This window comes from Scophthalmus maximus, chromosome 16 (assembly GCF_022379125.1).
Source record: "Scophthalmus maximus strain ysfricsl-2021 chromosome 16, ASM2237912v1, whole genome shotgun sequence".
Classification (NCBI taxonomy): domain Eukaryota; kingdom Metazoa; phylum Chordata; class Actinopteri; order Pleuronectiformes; family Scophthalmidae; genus Scophthalmus; species Scophthalmus maximus.
Window position 1 is genome coordinate 2,645,491 of NC_061530.1, and position 20,100 is coordinate 2,665,590.

The 20,100-nt window shown below is 41.9% G+C and overlaps 1 protein-coding gene and 1 long non-coding RNA gene across 4 annotated transcripts in view; one reads left to right on the forward strand and one right to left on the reverse strand.

The window, feature by feature from the left end:
* Positions 1-20,100, forward strand: part of rbfox3a (RNA binding fox-1 homolog 3a) — a 529,247-nt gene that overhangs the window by 187,876 nt on the left and 321,271 nt on the right. The window lies entirely within an intron of this gene.
* Positions 7,401-19,620, reverse strand: LOC118287395. The gene is made up of 2 exons (XR_004785658.2): positions 16,341-19,620; positions 7,401-14,293 (listed from the first exon to the last, which is right to left on the reverse strand). It is a non-coding gene; the product is annotated as an uncharacterized LOC118287395 (long non-coding RNA).

Here is a 20,100-nt window from a genome sequence, read left to right on the forward strand (position 1 = left end):
TGTTACCACATAAAGAAAAATAGCATCTGCCATTCTTCCCTGTTTACATGAAGCATGAATGACAAAATGAAGAAAATGGATAAATGTCATCACGTTGACTAAGGTAACCATATGATAGAACTATTCAGGATTCTCTTTGTGAATGCCTTGTTTATGTTTATGAAACATAGAAAATGTGAATTGCTGAGTTTGTGTGTGTGTTGGCACAATTAATAAAGTCATTCCTTCAATCAGTCCATGCACAGAGGCACAGCTGTACAGGAGCAATAATACTCAACAAGAATAATCTTCCAGTGAGTTTTAAAATGCCGCATTTATCTACATTATTAATTGTAGTCATTACTCCTGTCTCCGACTGCTGAGGGGAGAGGAAGAGGTGAGCCGGATGACAAGAGAGGAGGAGAAAGGAAAGAGGGGTGGGGTGGAGGAGCCTTGAGAAAGCAGAAGGCGGAATGGAAGGAAGGATCACAGAATAGGAACAGATGTTCAGCCCAAAACTGAGTCCAGTTCTGCTACAAAGTGTTTCCTGTTAAAAGAGAGGTTTCTCTGTAATATTGCGAGGTCTCGACCTCACGATGTGAAATGCCTTGAGATACTGCATGTTGTGATTTTGCGCTATAAAAATAAAATTGAATAGATAGAAAATACAGACGAGAGGATGACTGATCGAAGAGGAGAGAGAGTTTAGCTTGGCATCATATTGCTCGTTTCATTAGTGCCCAACAGCCTGGGACCCAGAAGAATTCTGGGAGCTCATTTAAATTTGCTCTGCCAGACTCAGTTCTGGATCTCCTCCATTGGGAAGTGATTTCCCAAAACTATTTTCACATTTCTCCCACAAAAACAGCAACACTGGTCCACAGACATTGTGGAATCATCATCATCACAGACATCTCCTCTCTGCTCTGGTCTGTTGACATTTTCACGTCACATGATTCGTCTGCATCCGTCGGTAACGGCTCTTGGAAAATCGCCCGCAGCAGTTGATTCACGTGTGGCATTTTGTCCATCCTCTTAATATTTATGAGAGGATATAACCCCACAAATAAATGGAATGAGAACAGTAACAGTGACTTGGGCCTGACTCAAGAAACAAAGGCTAAAAAACATGGTCAATTTTGAATTCTTTTAGTGTGTGTTATGAACAAAGTGTTTGAGCATGTAGCATTTCCAAGGTTTTCATGCCTCAGCACAGCGGTCTAGCAACAATACCCTGCAGGCCTCAGCAGCCCTCTGCAGCGCCCCCCCCCCCCCCCCCCCCCCCCCCCTACACACACACACACACACCCACCCCACCCCCTGCCTTGCAACTGTTTGACACTTAATTACAGCTTTCATTAGCTCCCTGTGAAGTGCTGAATGGCTATCCCTCCTTCATTGTCTTTCTTTGCACCTCTCATTATGTGACACTGTGTAATTGTCCCATGTATTACCTTTGTGAATAGCCTCCACCGGCATACGGACAGAAATTAAAAAGAGAAAGTGTCTGTTTCATTTTATCACACTGTTCCTGTGTCAGAGTTGTTGACTGTCCCTGTGCTCCAGGTTTGTAATTTGCAATGATAGAAAAAAAAAAGAAGCTTTTACATAAAACAAAGAATAAACCGGTTTGGCCCGACTGGAGACTTCCAACACTGACATTTTTTATACACACACACACTTTTCCTTTTCTGCGAGATTCCTTGAGTTAATCTAACACAATGCCAGAACAAGACACCAATAACCCTAGCAAGCACAATCCTAACGTCTTTCTCACAATGTGCATAGTTATGCATAATGAGATGTATTAGACAAAGGCTGGCAATGCAGAGCTGCTGAAATGACAAATCTGAGGAAAAGCCCATTTTTTTCACACTCATTTGTTTGTTGTGTGTTCTACATCTAAAACCAATGGTGGAATCAGGGCTGCAGAGGCAAAAGAACGCCAACGTGAACACCCTTGTCTCACATGTTCATAAAAATTCCCATTATTCCGGCGCATTTTTGAGCCTCGGGAGAGAACAATGGAGGGATTTCTCCATCGCGGACCTTTACATTAGCACAGTGATGTATTTATGGCAGTCCTGTGCGACATTAACGTTTTGGGAGGGAAAATGATGGCACATTCGGCTGCGGTGTAAAGGCCCTGTAAATCTGGTGGCTTGCACTTAGCATGCTTTATTACCTTTAGTTGAGCCTCTCATCAGCATCATCTTCCGCCAAGCTCACACTTTTTCTTGCCTCTTTCTCTTTAACTTTCTCCCACCATCATTTTCCATGTGCTAGGTTTTCACTTCATTTTCTTTGTCAGCTCCCCACATTCCCGACTTTGTTATTTTCTATAATATGATCTTCTCTTTGTTTCCACATTTTTATTAAATTTGCTTTATCAACCTGTGGTTATCTCATAAGAATTCTCTGTATTTTTGTTCCTACCTGCATTTATTCACATTTTTATCCCATTTCTTTGAAAGTTAATTTCAATTCAATTCAATTAAAAAAGTATTAGTATATCTCCAAATAACAAAACACATTATCTCAAGCCACTTTGAAAGTAAGATCGAGACCTCACAATATTACAGAGAAACCAAACAGTTCCCTTAATAAGAAAGTACTTGACGACTGTGGGGAAAAAAACTCCCTTTTAACAGGAAGAAATCTCTAGCAGAACCAAACTCTGCTCCTTCTGTTCAGTATATTCAATATGAGGAGATTGACAGTTGGAAAACTTCAAGGCTTCAGTGGACATAAGACTCTGTGTTTGAATCGTTAGCAGAAAGGATAATTATTAGAAAAGTCAAATGTACAGGCCTGTGGACATAAAAACTCAGGGAGAGAATTTCACAACATCTCCCAAAGTGTATTTCAGTAAACCAAACTAACTTTTCACCTAACCAAAAGGTTGTTTTTGCTGTCTTTGTTTAACTCATCTTGTCTCAACAATGTGAACTTCACTGTAGGATGTGGTATAGTTACAGGAGCAATAAAGACTGACTTTAATCTCTGAACCAGAGAGGGCAGTGTTACACAGCTTGTCAGTCTGCAGTGAAAATCTGACTTATTCTTTGAAAGTAGCTCACTTTCACTTTCTATTTCGGTTCTGGATGAATTTAACACCTATGATACTATGTTTTGGTCTGCAAATGAAACTTTGACATGGCTCCACATAAAGGACATCCTGTTAGGTACAAATGACTGGAATGGCCGAAGAGACAGGAGAGAAAAAAGCAAACATTTTCCATCCGTCAAAAGTCAAGCCACTTTTCTAAAACTCTTCATACAGTCTGCATCACCAACAATTAATCTTGACCAAACATTTAATCTCACCTCCCAAACTCAAAATCACACTTCCTACATTTCTCAAAATAACAATCCTCACTTATAAAGCAAACACTGACAGTCATTACACACTGGCTTAAAAACACCAACAACAGGAAGCATCACATAAATGATGAACTTTTATCTTTGAAGTTTCTCATAAATGAGTATTATATTATAAAATAAGAAAAACACATTTTAACTTTGTTGACTGTACTAAAGTTTATGTACGAAGAATTAATCAGAAATTGCTTCAATACCCTTTATTTTTCTATAACCTTGCGTATAGTAATTTACTTGAGTGAAAGAAAAGGTTGGGGGATAAAATCCTGAAATATCAGTGCTGCAATAATAATGACAAACAAAACAACAACAACATGTATAGTATAATCACTCAGACTGTACAAGTTCAAGTCCTTCCTCTCTCCTATATTTGGCCACAAGTTTTCATTAACATCACCGCTCTTAGTCTTTCTCTCCTTTGTTCTCCATACATCTTCACATGCTGCACATATATAGTGTTTTGCAGTTGGTTGAGCGTGAATGAGTTCATGGTTTTCGGAAAATGTGGTTATTGAATGCATTTTGTGTGAAACATTCACTAACATGGATGACACCTCCAAAGTTATGTATATTTTTGTATATTACATATAATGCATACTGTGATGAAGAGGGAAATGGGAATGTAGGGGAATGAGGGTTGTGGTATGTAGAATGAAGGGATTAGGGGTCGCTGGGTAAGGGATGAAGGGTTTGAAAGGAAAGGGATGTGAGGTTAAATGTTAAGGTATGCATGGATGAGGGGTCGGGGGTGAGGGATCAGAGGTTGAAGGGTAAGGGATGAAGGGTTGTGAGGTCGAAGGGTAAGGCATGAGGGATGGAAAGATCAGGGTTGTGGATGAATTGTATCGATCAGTAGCAAGGAGACTGAACGGAACAGGGGAAGTGAGACTCTGAATGGGGGTGTTGTCTCTGATGATCCAGGTGCGACTGGATATGCCCCCAAGAGGACTTCAGGTGGACGGTTGCGTAAGTGCGGTTCTTGATGTCATTCAGATCTATTTCGGTGCATGCGAGATTAGCCAGAGGGACAGGAATGTTAATTATGCAGTCAGGGATTCCCTACTTGGAGGCCGAAGAGACAGCACTGATTCAAAATGGATGTCTGGTGTTGGATTCGGGGGGAAATTGCCGATTGGAGTAGGAGATGAAATGTTGAGTGAGGGGAATGGAATGCTGAGAGAGTAACGGAAAGCCTTGGAGCAGTTCCAACCAGTCCAGTAGGACGAGTGCATACAGGAGCAATGCTGCTGAGGATAGCGTCTTTCGAAGCGGTGACCAAGCTGTGGGGTCGGTTGAAGATGGTGGCTGACAAGCAATTGGACTGCAAATCGGGAGATGGTCGAAGGCAGGTTGTCTGAATTCAATTTGGAATAAGAAAAAAGAAGAGAGTAAGTTTTTATGCTCAAGAAAGCTTGAACGTTGAACTGGTACAAAACTGAGGTGAGACGATGCATAGACTGCATAATGTCGTAGCAATGCGACCGCCTTTGGATGGTGCTAATGTCAGAGTGGACCATTCATGACTCCAAAGAAGGGCATTTTAGTTGACTGGCTATGTTTCGACTATGGTGTAGGAAGGAGTGCGAGATAAGATACGCCCGGGCTGCGTCTGTGAATAGCTGGATGTTGTCCAGCTTGGTAACACTGATGGTGAGAATGCACTTGTGAGACTCAATACACATGATCACGGAAGGATAAGATTGTCACTAAGATCCATTTCAAAGCATTTATTTTATCCATCACAGCCACAGTGCGGGCAGTAAATGTAATAAGCTGAGCTCGGACCCAAACAGTTGGGTGAGCTTCCTAATCAAGGCACCTGGGGCTTCTGCAGGGGAGTGCACTCCTCGAACCATGGTCATGTGACCTCTTCTAATAGAAGTTGTCACTGAAAAGATAGGTACCGACGAGGTGGACCTGGTGATGGGGAGAGGAACGGAGGTGGCGATGGAAAGGAGGTGTGACTGGGAGAATCCAACTTCATGGGTGAAAGGTCTTTGATGAGCTTCATTTTCCTGAATCTTTCCTGGTTGCCACATATTGGGGCTCGTCCTAAATGTTGGATAAAGTGGATTGGAAAACGATCATAAATGACTCTCTCACCTCCTTATCAAGGAGTATGTCTGCTGTGTGGGGGTCGGGTGTGGCCAATTGCAAATTGTGGTATGTGTAAGAGGTATCAGGCTTGTAAGGGAAGTTAGCAAACTGCAGATCTTGGTGTTTTAATTATTTGTTCATTTATTTATTCAATAATTTATTTTTGAGGCAGTTGCTAATGCAATGGTGTTTGTGGGGGTGTTGACGTATTTACGCATCTAACCTTGGTTGGGTTATGGGGACAAGTAGACCTGGAATGGCTCTGCTGGCTCTATGCAAAACTAATGTAGATGCAGATCACTCACTGTCAGGACTAAGAGTGTCATGTCATGCTTCGTACCCGCATACATCAGACTTGTAAATGGTTGATCCATTTATTAGAACGTTGCTCATTTTAACACTATTATTGTCTTTGTTTATTATATGATATGTTTGGAGGTGAGGACTGGCCGGAGTGTTGGCTGGTCGATGCGGGTCGCGGCGGCAACTGGAGGATGAAAGCTCAGAGTGTAGGGATTTTGGGACTTCAGCAGTTTCCTGATCGTTTTCAAAACAGGTCTCTCTCTGAAGGATGTTCCTGTAAGAATTGTGTTGTAGGGGAAGGAAACGGAACAGGTGAGCTTATGGCCTTTCTTAGCAGAAATGAGATGCGTTTGAGGTGTGGTCCTTGTTCCCGAACGTAAGTTATGAAACTGTTTGATTCACAGTTTGATCTGTTTGTCAAAAGAGTTTTGACAATGTGACTTCAGATTGGACCAATGCATGTAAGCAAACGAAAAAAAACAAAAACAGATGTAAGCAGCCAAGAATATCTTCTTGTGAGCCATTTGTCATACTGCAGTAAACGGAGTGGAAATTATAATATCAAGATTCAAAAATCCTTCAAATTGATAGCCAAAATATAAACATAAAGTGTGGTTATAATATCAAGGGATTTGTTTTTTGCTGTTTTTTCTACAGTGGTGAAACCTGCTTCTCTGTGGTACTGGCAGCTTTTTCCATGTATTCACATGACAGATACTTAATCAAAAAAGGACATATTTTATATCCATATTACACTTTATTCAAATTAAAAATCTTTGTTAATGAGCTTTTTTGCTTTTTGTATTGGTACTCGGCCTTCACTTTCAGTGTGCTAAATTGTTTGTGTGTGTGTGTGTGTGTGTGTGTGCATGCTCGTGTTGGTGGATGAATGATTATATCAGCAGTCATTTCAACTAAAGGTCAAGTTTGTAATCAGATCAGAGGGCTGAGGTTTTGTGCATGTACATATATGTGTCTGTGTGAGGAGTCATTCAGAATGATTGAATGATACCCTCCCCCACTGCTAGATATGAGGAGGTAGGGCTCAGCTACGAAGAGCTGTCATGACCATGATGAAAGAGAAATGAGAGGTTTCCCTTGCACACACACACACACACACACACACACACACATTTTGGAAGAGAACTCATATCCTACTGTTATTAACCTCAACATCATTCAAATTTAGTATGAATGGTACATGTGGGAACAGCACAGAGAAGACAGGAAGGGGTGTGTAGTTTCTTCCCTCAGTCAGGCATAAAGCAAATCTACATCCATTAAAGAAAAGTAAAGAGTGAAATGTAAGAGAGGAGGAGAGTGACTATCTTAAACATTGTTCGCTGCACCGGCCCTTTGTAGAAATGACATTTTGCTTCCGTAAGCATGAAAATAAAAGATTGAGACAAGCTGGAGCAGATGCAGAAAGGACAATGATGAAGCCCATGATGTGTATGGATGATGATATGAATTTGTGTATGTGCCTCTTTTTGTGTGTGTGTGTGTGTGTGTGTGTGTGTGTTTGTGTGTGTGCGTGTAGACAGCTGTTCCTCTTCCACAGTTTCCCAACCATGACAGACAGAGAACGACTGTTCTTGCACACTCATATGCAACAACTGAAACAAACAGGTGGTCATTTGTTCTCCTTATTTACATCAGCAAACTCTGTTTATTGTGCACACAAAAGTTTTATTTAAAATGCCTTAGAAATACAGTTCCCTGTTTTTCCTCAAATAGCTGGAAACAGCAGGACACAGTGCACTTGTTGGGGACTACGGCATATTTAGCTCCAAATTAATTTACGTGTAGCCTAGTGCTGGGTGACCGTTTGATTCAGTAGACATTAATGTGTGTTTTTGTTACTGAAAAAACATGCTGCCAGTACAACAGTGTGGCTCACCATTAGGTACAAAATTTAATTACACTGAATGCCTATATCTGACCCTAGAGATCAACAAAAACTAGTTTGATATATTTAAAAAAAAATGTTTAAAAAATTATGCCTTGAACCTGGTAAATAAAGGCTCTATCTGCTATGCCTAACAGAGAAAATAAACTTCTCCTCTTTGGTTAACACCTCCCTCTTCTTCTCTCTGTCTACACACTCGCTTGCTCTCTGTGGCTATCAGGAGACAGAGAAAACATTAACTATTGATAATCTGTGGAACAGCATCACATTCAAGTATAAAATTGCTGTCTAAATGTATTCAGAGTTGGGTCGTAAAACTGTAATTATACACATTACTTTGAATATGAAATGCTGGCTGACAGTTATTGTCAGGGGCTAATAAAAGTCATACATCTCCTCGGCGGTTGAGTGCAACACACGGACTAAAAACCTTTCAATATGGTCAGAACATGTTGATTGTTCTCAGCCCTGATCTCACCTAACATATGATGCATACGGTCTCCACTTGTTGGTTAAGTGCTCATTTTAAGGTGATAATTATCAGTGTGTCACATTGTGTACTGTCCATTGCTTGACATGAAGTGGCACAACAATGAATGGGCGAGCATCAGAGACAGGCCTTGGTCGGAGGCAGTAACATCCAAAAGGGTCGATATTTTAGGTGTTGTAAGCTATTAATACACATGTTTACAAGTTTATTCATGTCATAAAAAAATATTCTGTTTGTATATTTGGCAATTTTGGTGTTAGAACCAAGTTAGAAGTTCATTTGCAAATACAATGCATTCCTCCATTATTAACTGTAATGTACATGGAGGGCCATAAAGGTTGGACACCATAAGTGATAATTTCATGTATTTATTTTAATTACATTGATATGTTTAAAAAACGGTTTATTGTACATTAGCATGTGACTTGCATGTACCTATAAAACACCTACAAACATGCCATTAATCTTCAGAAGTAACTCACGTTCTCAAAGGGTGCTTCTCGGCCAAGACTGTCCATTGTAATGTTTTTGTGACTTTTACGGACAGATTTCTGAGGTACATTCAAACAAAAAACAGATGATCACATCTGACAGCCTCAAGGTTGCAATTCGTTAGGCTTTTTGTGGATGATGTGGTTCCATTGACTTAATTAGACTGTTTGCAGGAGTTTGGGGCTGATTGTTAAGTTTAAGGCTATGGTACTCTGCCAGAATACGGTGGATTGTTCTGCTGAGAGGGAAAAAGTTTGCAGTTATTCCAGTCAAATCCAAATGGATGTTCTAGGGCATATCAAGGACACCATGGAATGATTGTAAGATCCATTCTGTAATGCTTCTGGATACCTCAGGAGGAACTAGAGGAAACTGCTTGGAAAAGGTTGCATTTGATCAAGATGCAGTTGATTGCCTATCGTTTCCATGAGTACAGGGCATATTAAAATCAAGTTTTTTATGCATGATTTTGTAGTTATATAACATATTCCTTTTTTTTTCTTTGTCATATTCGTATGTACTTTTTGCTGCTACGCCACAGGGATCACAATAGTATCTTGTCTTAACCCGACATTGTTATAATTGTCCCAACTTGCTATGTCTTTACTAATCTGGTAACCCATATAGGATCAACATAACTCCACTAATTATCTATAAATGTGTATATACCTTTAAAGCATGCATAAGCTTCTAAGTGTGTTTGTGTGTGTTTGTGTGTGTGGTCAGCCTGTGGATGGGTTGATCACGGCCAATGGATGTATTAAATAAGGCTATAAAATAAATCTAGCAAGAGCCCTGAGAGGAAGTAATTAAAAATCAAAGAAGGACTTTGTTAAGTTGATTAGGCAGCCGTGGATTGTTGCAGATCAAGTGAGATTTCATTATGACATGCAATAAAATAGAACTTGCTGAGGAAAGGGGTGGGGAGGGGCAGAGGGGAGGGGACACGAGGTGATGATGACACAGGAAAATGGTCAGACAGACAAAAGAGACAAAGTGGGGGGACGTACATGTATACAACTGACGATGGTTTAGAAAGGTCTACACAACATAAGGATTTTTAAGCAATTATTTAAGATAAACGGAAATAATTTTTTGTAATATTATGACACATTATGTTGTTTAAATAAACGTATAAGTGCTCTCTTATGCACACACTGTTTCAGAGATGTATTAAAACCATTCCTCTACTGTTTCTTCCCAGCTTGCACCATGTATCACATACTCCATACTAACACATAATAAATGTAAGTTTTGTAAATTATTCTCTGCTGATTGCTGTGACACATAATAGATCAAATCTGAGTTCATTCAAATCCTCCAGGAGCTCTTTGAAGTACCAGATCTGACACACAAAATGTTGTTTCAACATTTCAAGTGTACTTGATCATGAAATGACAAGGAAATTGCCATATTCACAAAAGACAGAATTAATTTGCTAAAGAAATCTAAGATGACAAATCATTTGTTGGTTCTGACAACAAGAACAACAAGGACTATATTGTAAATTATCATTTCATTAGAATATTCCATGGTTTGTTATGTTGGTCAACTTTATTGTTACAGTGACACACAAAATATGTGGTCACATTGTTTTTGTTAATGTATTAACTTTTCCAAAAGGTTGATAATTATTCCAGATGTTGCTTTACTTTAAGTAGTGAGATACTTTTATACAGTCTTTGTGGTTTTGTTATTTTTGTGCAATACACAACACTGTCACAAGGTGGCAGCAGGTCACGCTCATCATTCTGCTACTAGAAGTCAATGCAGCAACAGCCAAACATTGGGCCTCATGCAAGAACATGTTCGAATTCTTATCCTAAATTTCTCTTACATTTTTCTTTGTACCGTTAGTTTGTACGAACAGGCCTCGTCATATTCACCAAACATGGCAAGTAAAATGGCTCCAGAAAAGAAAAAAAAAATCTCTCCTGGCTGGTCTAGCAGAGTTAGCTCATCCAGAAAGAAGACCACATATTGGCCGTGCCCCGGTGTGTCTTGGCATGTTACATGCGAAAGCTGCACTGGCCAACCTGGAGAACTGTGCGCACTGTCGCCGAATCCGGAGGACAACCTTGGAGAGACGCGTAGCTTTGCTGTCCAAGGTGTTGAGAAATTCAGCACCTTGGTTGTGGAGACACTCTCCTGTCTGACGCAGATGAGTCCTCCTCGTGGATGGAACTGGGGTGCGCAGACTATGACAGAAGAGTTGGACAATTGTGGGATGATCAGATGGACAAAGTCTTCCCTGCTGCGGGAATGGTGGAGGACCCTGTCTACTTTACTGTTCTTAAAGATGACTAGGTAACGCTAAGTGTACTGTCCCACGAGGAGTTATCCCAGGGGTTTCTCAGATGGAGACGCTGATGTCGGAGAAGAGGAGGAGGATGGTGAGGAACGGAGCTCTCTCTGCCGTTTACCCAATTCCTGGATTTCGAGGGTATGGAGTCCGTTGGACTAACCCACATCCCTCTAATGGACAAGGTGCTGGCTATCCACTTGGCACCTAAGCCCCACTCGACTAGCAGCAAACCCACTCTCCCCAGCAAACAGTGTAGGTTCGCAGTCTCTCAACTTGAGAAAATATACCATGCCAGGGGCTGACCACTCATGCACTAAATACGGCCTCTATGCTGCAGGCTTATCAGGCTGAAAATTTACGGGACCTACACGAGGCTCTGACGAAGAACGAGAATGTTGCCGGACTGTTGGAGCATGCACAGCTTTGCAGTGGATCATGGGAACTGTAGTCCAGGGCTACAGGCTCCAATTCAAGAAGTGCCTTCCGCTGTTCAGAGGTATTGTGGTGTCAAAGGTGCATCCATCATCCCCCCCAGTATTGTGAGAGGAAATCCACTCTTTTCTGGAGAAACAAGCGATAAGAATTGTCCCGATGCACGAGTCCCAGTGCGGGTTTTACAGCCGCTACATCGTTATACCGAAAAAGGACAGCGGTTCAGCCTATCCTGGACCACAGGATATTAAACAGATACCTGAGAAAGTTCAAATTCAGGATGCTGATGCCAAGTATTGCAGTCCGTTCGACCGCGGGATGGGTGCACTACAGTGGACCTAAAGGATGGCTACTTTCACATCGCTATACTGCCAAAGCACAAACAGTTTCTGCGCTTTAAGTACGAGGGCACAGCATACAAATTTCAGGTCCTGCCGTTCGGCTCGTCTCTTGTGCCAAGCATTTTCACCAAATGCCTAGAAGCAGTGCTGTCAGAGGTCAGGGAATACGATCCCTCGAATATCTGGACGGGGGTCCACAAATCCTGACTAATAGCTCATCTGCAGTCTCTTGGTTTCGTCATAAACCGGGAAAAGAGCTGTCTCACCCCCAGTCATAAAGTTTGTTTTCTGGGTCTTGAATTGGATTCTATAGAGAATTGGTCCTGGTTATCATCCCGGACAATATCATCTAATCGTCTATCGCTGTTTCAGCTACATCACAAAGTGCGTCTCCATCAGTGCCAACAGCTACTGGGATTTATGGCCTCCATGATCACAGCAGTGCCTCTGGGCTTGCTGTGCATAAGGAAATTCCAGCGCTGGGTTCACGTCAGACAGGTGTTCTCCTCCCGTCAGAGAGAGAGGGTGCAGGTCACTTCCTCGTGCCTAAACGGACTGCTCCCCTGGAGAGATTCAGCACGTCTGAGTGGGGGAGCCCCTCTGGGCCGGATCCTCTCTAGTCAGTATGCAAGGGACAACAGGACAGATCATGAAAAGTACAGACAGGGTAATACAAGAAGGTAAAGCGAAGACATGAGAGAGATAAAAAGGGAAGACACAAGCCAGTGTTGTGACAGTATCTTAAATAGCTGCCTGGAGACTTAAACTGTTCTCGACAAATAGATCCCTGATGTCCTGCATTTCTTCTTCTTCCTCCTGGATACACACTGCTGAGAGAGCATCCATTAATTAATATGGCTTGGTATTAAAGTTTTCAAACAATAAAAAATGGACACAAGGGGGATTTAAGGAACAAGTGTTTTCAGTGAGAACAAATTAATGAAAACGTCAACCTCTTGAGGATAGAAATTCAATTTATAATTTGTCTCTATCAAGCTACTGTGTCTCTGTAACTTTTCCCACAGCATCTCTTTGTTTGCAATGTTGCTTTGACCACTGAGGATAATTGAGGGGGAAGTTCGAGGATCGCTTCTCCTGGAGAGGAGAACACTTCAATTGTATAAGGAGCAGAGCAGTGTTAAATTGTGAGGATGCCTTTGAGCTAATTATTTTTAATCTGATACCATTGGAACAGGGGCTCGCAAAGGCATTTAAGACTCTGATGCACTTAAACTTTTCTTTAATATTTTAGTTTATCAAGAATATACAAAGATTTTAGTAAGATAACCTCAATCAAAATCACAATGACATTTGTAATAATGCATATTTCGGCCCTACAAAACAACTGTTTGACAGTATATCATGTAGCAAGGTAATTTATATTAAGAAAAATGAAAGAATAGTAGTTGTTGATATAAATCCACAAACTCAAGACTGCTGTGGATCACCAGCTCAACTCTGACTGAAGCATGTGTTAAGCTTTGTTTATCAACCTCAGTAGCGAACCATGGGGTCTGGCACTGGGCCTTCAACGTTGCAAAGCCAGAATGTTTTGGGGGTATTTTTTTTTAAAGATTTGCACGCACACACAGGCCCATATGCACACATAATCGTCGCCAGGAACACATTGCCTCAAATTCCACTAAAATCCAAAAATTTTAAAACATGACAGCGTTACGGTGTGAGTACACACGTTAGATAGAACTTCTTAACGCTTCGCGCTCACTGACCCATCTAGATGTCAGTGAGCGCGAAGCTGCCTTCTGGAAGGCGTAGGATGTTGTTTTTTTGTCCCGTCCACTACAATAGCAAGATCTGATTGGCTGATTTACCCATCACTTACTAAATGAACACACAAGCTCCGGACTTCTGTCCCGGGCATGAAGTCCTAACCTATGAGTGAGCGAGCTGTAACCTTTTTTCTGCCTACAGACAACAACTAAATCTGATTGGAAAACTAAATTTTCAAAGTTTGAAGTCACTTGCATTGTCATTTCTGAAGGAAAAACGGATTGAAAATCAGCAAATATTTAGAATTAAAGAGATAATTATTATTAATTGAAATATGTTAAATATGACATTTAAATTGCTGATTTGTTGGGCTTTCTTCTAAGTCCTAGAAGTTCCTAAGGGTTCCCCTCTGGTATACCTAGGGTTCATGAATGGTCACTGAACTTTGGAAATCCCTTGCCAGCACTGTGGCCTCACAGCAAGAAAGTTATTGGTTCAGACCAACCAGGGCCTTTCTGTGTGGAGTTCTCCCTGTATGTTCTGCATGTGTCTGTGTGGGTTCTCTCCAGGTTGTCTGATTTTCCTCCCACAGTCAAAAGACATGCAGTTTGGGGTTAGGTTGACTAGAAACTCTAAATCGACCATAGGTGTGAATGTTAGTATGAATTGTTGTTTGTCTCTTCATGTTGGTCCTGCGATACGTTGGTGACCTGTACAGTCGTGAAACCCGCCTCTCGCCCAATGTCAGCTGGGATTGGCTCCATGCCCCTTTGGATTTTCCAACTTCTTCTAAATGTCCTGTATTGCAGCTTCATCTGTCTCCGTCTCTGGATCTGCAATCAGGGTTGGACATAACTGGTAACATTGACTCTTGTAACTGTAACACAAATGAGGATTTAGAACGGATTGTCAGGCCAAAGACTCACGTATTGATGTTCATACAGTTTACAAATTACTGATCAATGTAATCGTTGTACAGAGGAGAGCCTCAACAACTACTGCGTTGCTTAGCAACACAGCATTTTGCTTTTTTTTGTTTGTTTGTTTGTTGGTTGGCTGCAGCCGTGAGGACTTTTTGCCCCACAGTTTCCCCTGCTTTATTCTAATATTAATTCTGTAAGAAAATACAGGATAATTGATTTATGTAGCTTCATATTGGTGCTGTGTTTCTCACCTGGGAACAGCATATATACCAATGCATATATATGCCTGGTTGCCTAGGAATGTTCTTTAATATATAACATTGTTAACCCCTCCCCCCCTTTAAAATGTAACACGCTTAGCTTTACTTGTTTTCACCTATGTTCTTTTATTTTTATCCGAGTACATTCTCTTAACTTTTTTTCACTTTGACTCAATGGTTAAATGACAGTTACTTTACTTGAGTATAATTTCCCCAGCGTTTGTTCCACTCCTGCTTACAATATAATGGCTTTTTAAGGGCACCGTAGCATTTTTTGTTAGGTTAGGCTATCTGAAGTCTACCAAGCTCCACATCTTTGACACTGATCTGAAGCTGGTATTTGACTGTTCATTCAAATGTAATTCGTGACTATAAGCAATATGGTTCTTCCTGTCTCTTCTCTCCACTCCTTGCCCTCTTCTTTTATCATGAGAGGGGGCCAAATATGGTATATGTTGTTCTATCTTTGCATTTGTAAGAATCAAGATTTTGGAACAAATTTATTTTGCAGAACCGTGGACACCCTGTTGAAAAATGGGCGGATCATCCTCGAAAGAAAAACAAATATCTGAGCTATATACTTGTCAATGAGTTCTGTAAACCTTATGCAGATAAAGCTGCTCCCTCAAATTAAGCTAGATGGGAAACACTGATCACATTACAACACTTTTAAGCACTGCTGACTTTTTTTATGCAGCAGAGCTGTGCCCTGTGCCCAGGTCGTGGTTATGCATGTTCCCCTCTTGTATATAGCAGCTCAGAGAGTGATTTATCACAAAACCACAGGTTCCTGGCTCGGGGAATGGGGTTATATTTCATAAAGGCAGCCTGTAGGGCAAAACTATTGTTCTACTGGCACAAGGTCCCTTAAGAAAGGCAAAATTGGTGTAATTTTTGTGTGCATGCGTGTGTGTAAAATGGAGTTTGTCTCTGCATATATGTATGCATTTATCAACTTGATATTTATCTGTCTTTGTATGCACTACAGATATATGCCTTTAACTCTCAGCAATGGGAATTCAGACAAAGATGTATCTGTAAGTTGAGACCATCGCTGTCACAATTCCAAAACTATATAGTGTGCAATGTATTTTTAAATTCATCTTTTGTCATTGTTGAGTATGATTTTATGACACATAACATTTATTCTTATAACGAGGTGTTTCACCTTATTACGTCAAAGGTTTCATGTAATATTAATATACTATATGCTACTATGTACCAAAATAACATTAAACATTGCACATTATAAATATAACATTTTTCAAGTTATAATATTATAACATAAAACTAATATTCCATTGATGAAATTGGGAGAACAGATGAACAAATGAATATGGCTAATTTCACACAATCTAATTCAATTCTACTTCAGCCTCAGGTTTTTATATGTATGGCCATACAAGGTAACAAACCTAAAAGAAAAAGAAAAACCAAACCATTAAGGCCTCAAGTATCTCAGTCGATAAGTTTACACAAGTTTTTCAGATTCATGTCCAACTAATCAGTCAGACAGCTTTCGTTTTAGCGCTATGGTTGAGTAAAACATGTTGTGTGCAGACTGCGGACCGAACAGTGGAAACTATCACCTTTCTACACGTTTGTTGAACAGGTGGTTTGAAGTTCATTTACCTATAACTGCCCAAAAACTAACTGTTTAGTGTCGTTGGTGTCAACTTTAGTTAATGTCACTTCACCTGGTTCATTGTGTTGCAGATTCTCTGGTCTGATCATTCCAAGGGAGAAGGGAGAGACTCGGATTAAAATATGGCTCATTACAGTCCCTGGTCCCCAACTGAGGAAAAAGTTAATAAAGTTTACTATTGGTCAAAAGAACAGATTTTCAACTGATTTTCACTGTAGAACGATAGTAATGACCTTTCCTTAAAGGCAGATGACAGACACATATTTTAAGTGTTTATGATCTAATATTGTCATATCACACACCCCTTATTGTCGTGTGATGTGTAACCCTCTAGAGGTAGCTACATTTCTCACCCGTCAGCTGGAGGTTCAAACAGGGTTTGAACTAGCATGTTTTAAAATCTATTATTGTCATGCGACATCATAGCATCGTCCTCCTACCAGTATTATAATGGCTAGGCTTGACCTACAGGGCCATCTCTTACACTGCGATGGAGACATTTGAGATGCTCAACCGATGACTATATTTGGAAAACTGGAGGAGCTTTTTGAAAAACATGGCTTGTCATTAGAAAAAGTGAACTTAATCGTCACAGATGGCGCTCTGGCCATGGTCAGCAAAAGCAGGGGTCTGGTGAGCAGAATTAAGAATGTCCCTCCCAAAATGTATGCACCCCACTGTCTCATTCACCAAAGCGTGCTGTGCACCAAACTAAGTGGGGACCTGAAAGAGGTTATAGATAAAACAATGAAGATAATTAACTTCATCAGAGGGAATTCAAGTACGCAGCATCGCCTGTTCCGCAAATTTGTCCTGGAATCTTAAGCTACTCACAATGACCTCTTACTCCACAACGATGTGCGCTGGCTGAATAAGGGCAAAGCCTTGGAGCGCTTCATTGAATTCAGGGATCAAGTTGTGGATTTTCTCAAGCAAAATAAATCAAAATGAGCAGCTGACCAATTGTACATCATGCAAGATAGACAATACATGTGCAGCATTGCGTTTTTAGCAGACATATTTTGAATGCACTCAATCTGCAAACTATAGGGAAAAGAAAAATCGGTGGTGGATTTGGTGGGAAATCTTGACGCCTTTATGAACAAACTGAAGACAGTGGGTATGAGCAGGGTCACAGAGAATATGAAGAAATTCATCATACAGCTGAGGGATTATTTCTATGCCCGATTTGATGACTTTTAAATTTCCAGGGAATATTGAATTTGTGCGTGATCCATTCATGATCAGCCCCGGCAGAGAATTCTCCGCAGCTGTGAAGAAGGTGATTCTGTTGGACGAAGCCGCATTCAACGTGTAACTGAAGCATTACACATTGTTTTGGGTACTGTTCTTATAGTAAGCAGAGTGCTCTTGCTCAGTCTAACTTGGTGGAATGGCCAAGACCTCTCTCCCTCGGCCTCAGACATTTGAGGGAGGGTCTCTCAGAAGACCCATGTATGGAGGATATTATTTCAGTGGCAGCTTCTGCCACTCACTTTCATGACTTGGGGGATGAGGCGCCCTCCCGGGCCTCTGAACTTGGCTCTCGTTCGTCCGCTCGGAATGTACGGAAGTGGGCCGTCCATCATTCGTGCAGCACTAGCACGCCTGCAGCTGGATCTACAGCAGTCAGAGCTGCCGCCTGCTAGTGCTTTCTTTAGGCGCACTCTAGCCCCTGCCACATTCACAGTTCCTCCCACTGATGATTATCTGAAGGAGTTCCTTTCATGCTGGAGGAACACTAACATTTTCACCCACATTACATCGGATGGCTGGACTTTGGCAGCCATGCAGTATGGGGCAAAATTCAGTCTTGACCACATGCCAGCTATTGGGCCGACTATTGCGTACCTCATTTTTTTCCCCTGATGAGGACCTGGCTTGCTCAGTCGCCCTTGTCAGAGACGTGTAGGAGCACCCTCCGTAAGGTTCCAGTGGAACCAGGGGAGATGTTATTCTCCGCTGCTCTACAGCTACTCGAGGGGACTATACAAGCCAGTCAGAGCAGGCGACAGTTCTCAGGTCCACGCAGTGATATGCCCCCCCCCCCCCTCACAGGGTTAGGGGTTCTCCATTGGCCCCCAGGGCCTCTGGGCCACGGTCTCACTCTATTGGCCACCCTGCTGAAAGGCCTATCCACTACCATCGGGAGCCTGCTCGTTTTCCCTCCAGGCGACCTCAGGCCATGGGGCCTAACCGTCACCTGTAGATTGCGGCTGTAGATCTGTGTGCATGAAGTGGCAGGCTACATACCTGAGAAGACCTTCAACCACGCAGATGGATGGAGCAAGAGGAACCATAGATTCTTAGCCAGTCCTTGAATGTCTGTTAGCACAGCTACATAGAATACACACATTCAATTTTTTTGCATAACTCATCACACACAACTACAAAACAAAACTTTGTAAAGTCAGCGCACTGCTTATTTTTTTCTTTTTCGTACTGTATGTTGACCAGGCTCTCCACTCAAATGTACACAAAGAAAATTACTCACACTATAATACAAATTTTTGTTCCACCCTCTCGCTACTGTAAGCAGGTAGAGCTCTCACAGTTCTGACTCAGCTCTGGTCATTTTTACCCACTGATTAATACTGTCCTTTATCACTCCCTTCTCCTCTTCATGACTCCACCAGCTAAACCAATCAGCTCACACTTAATAGTGGAGCCACTAAGATGTGGAGGTGTAATAACAGAACAGGTGAAGATACTCCACTTTGTCTAGAAAGGAGGTCGGGGGGAGAGGTAAGACCTGATGAAATCAATGGTCTCTCCTCCAGTGCTTCTGAGGGGGTCAGGAGAGAGAATCATTTCGGTCATTTGAAATCTTTTTGCATCTTCAGGGAGGGAGGAAGTTATTGGAAATGCTCGGCTGGGGGGAAGGATAGATTAAAGCAGCTAGAGTAAGAAGAAAGACATAGGACAGGTGGCTCTACACAAGATCAGAGGTAGAAACATGTGCTTGCTTGAGCTATGTTTTTCCTCTGGAAAAACAAATCTGCTGAACTCTACAGTAGCCGCATTGTGGCAGTTTTCTTACTTTCTTGCAAGATATGTGTTGACTCCGATTTTTAGCATTAGATTTTGCTGTGGACAGCCTGACTTTTGAGGTGGTGTTTGCAGTGTTTCCAATGAGTTACTTGGACTGTGGCGGCCCATCATAGTCTATTTTGTCAGAGCTGCTCTCTCTCACAGATACGTTGACTCATCTGTCAGTGGAGGGGGGAGGGAGTTCCACAGCCTGGGAGCAGCCCTGGAGAAAGCTCTATCCCCAAAGCTGCGGAGGTTGGTTTTGGGGGTGGAGAGGAGACCGGCAGAGGTGGATCTGAGGGGCCGTGTGGGTTGGTAGGGGGAGAGAAGATCAGTGAGGTATTGGGGAGCAAGATGGTGGAGGGCTTTGAAGGTGAGGACCAGGACCTTGAAGGTAATTCGGTGGGAGACAGGGAGCCAGTGGAGTTGTTTTAGGACTGGGGTGATGTGGTGTCAGGATTTGGTGTGGGTGATGAGACGGGCGGCTCAGTCTGGACCAGTTGGAGTCTTTTGATGGAGCTGGGGCTGATGCCAAAGAGGAATGAGTTGCGATAATCTAAATGGGAGGAGATGAAGGCGTGGATGAGTCGTTCGGCGGCGGGGAGTGTGAGTGAGGGTCTGATCTTGGCGATGTCACGGAGGTGAAAGAAGGAGGTTTTGACTATGTGGCGGATATGGGGTTCGGTGGTGCAGTGGGGGGGGGGGCAGTAGAACGATTAGCAGATGGTTGGACATTGAGTAGCTCGGTTTTGGTGTTTGGTGAAGTGGTAGAAGTTTTTAGA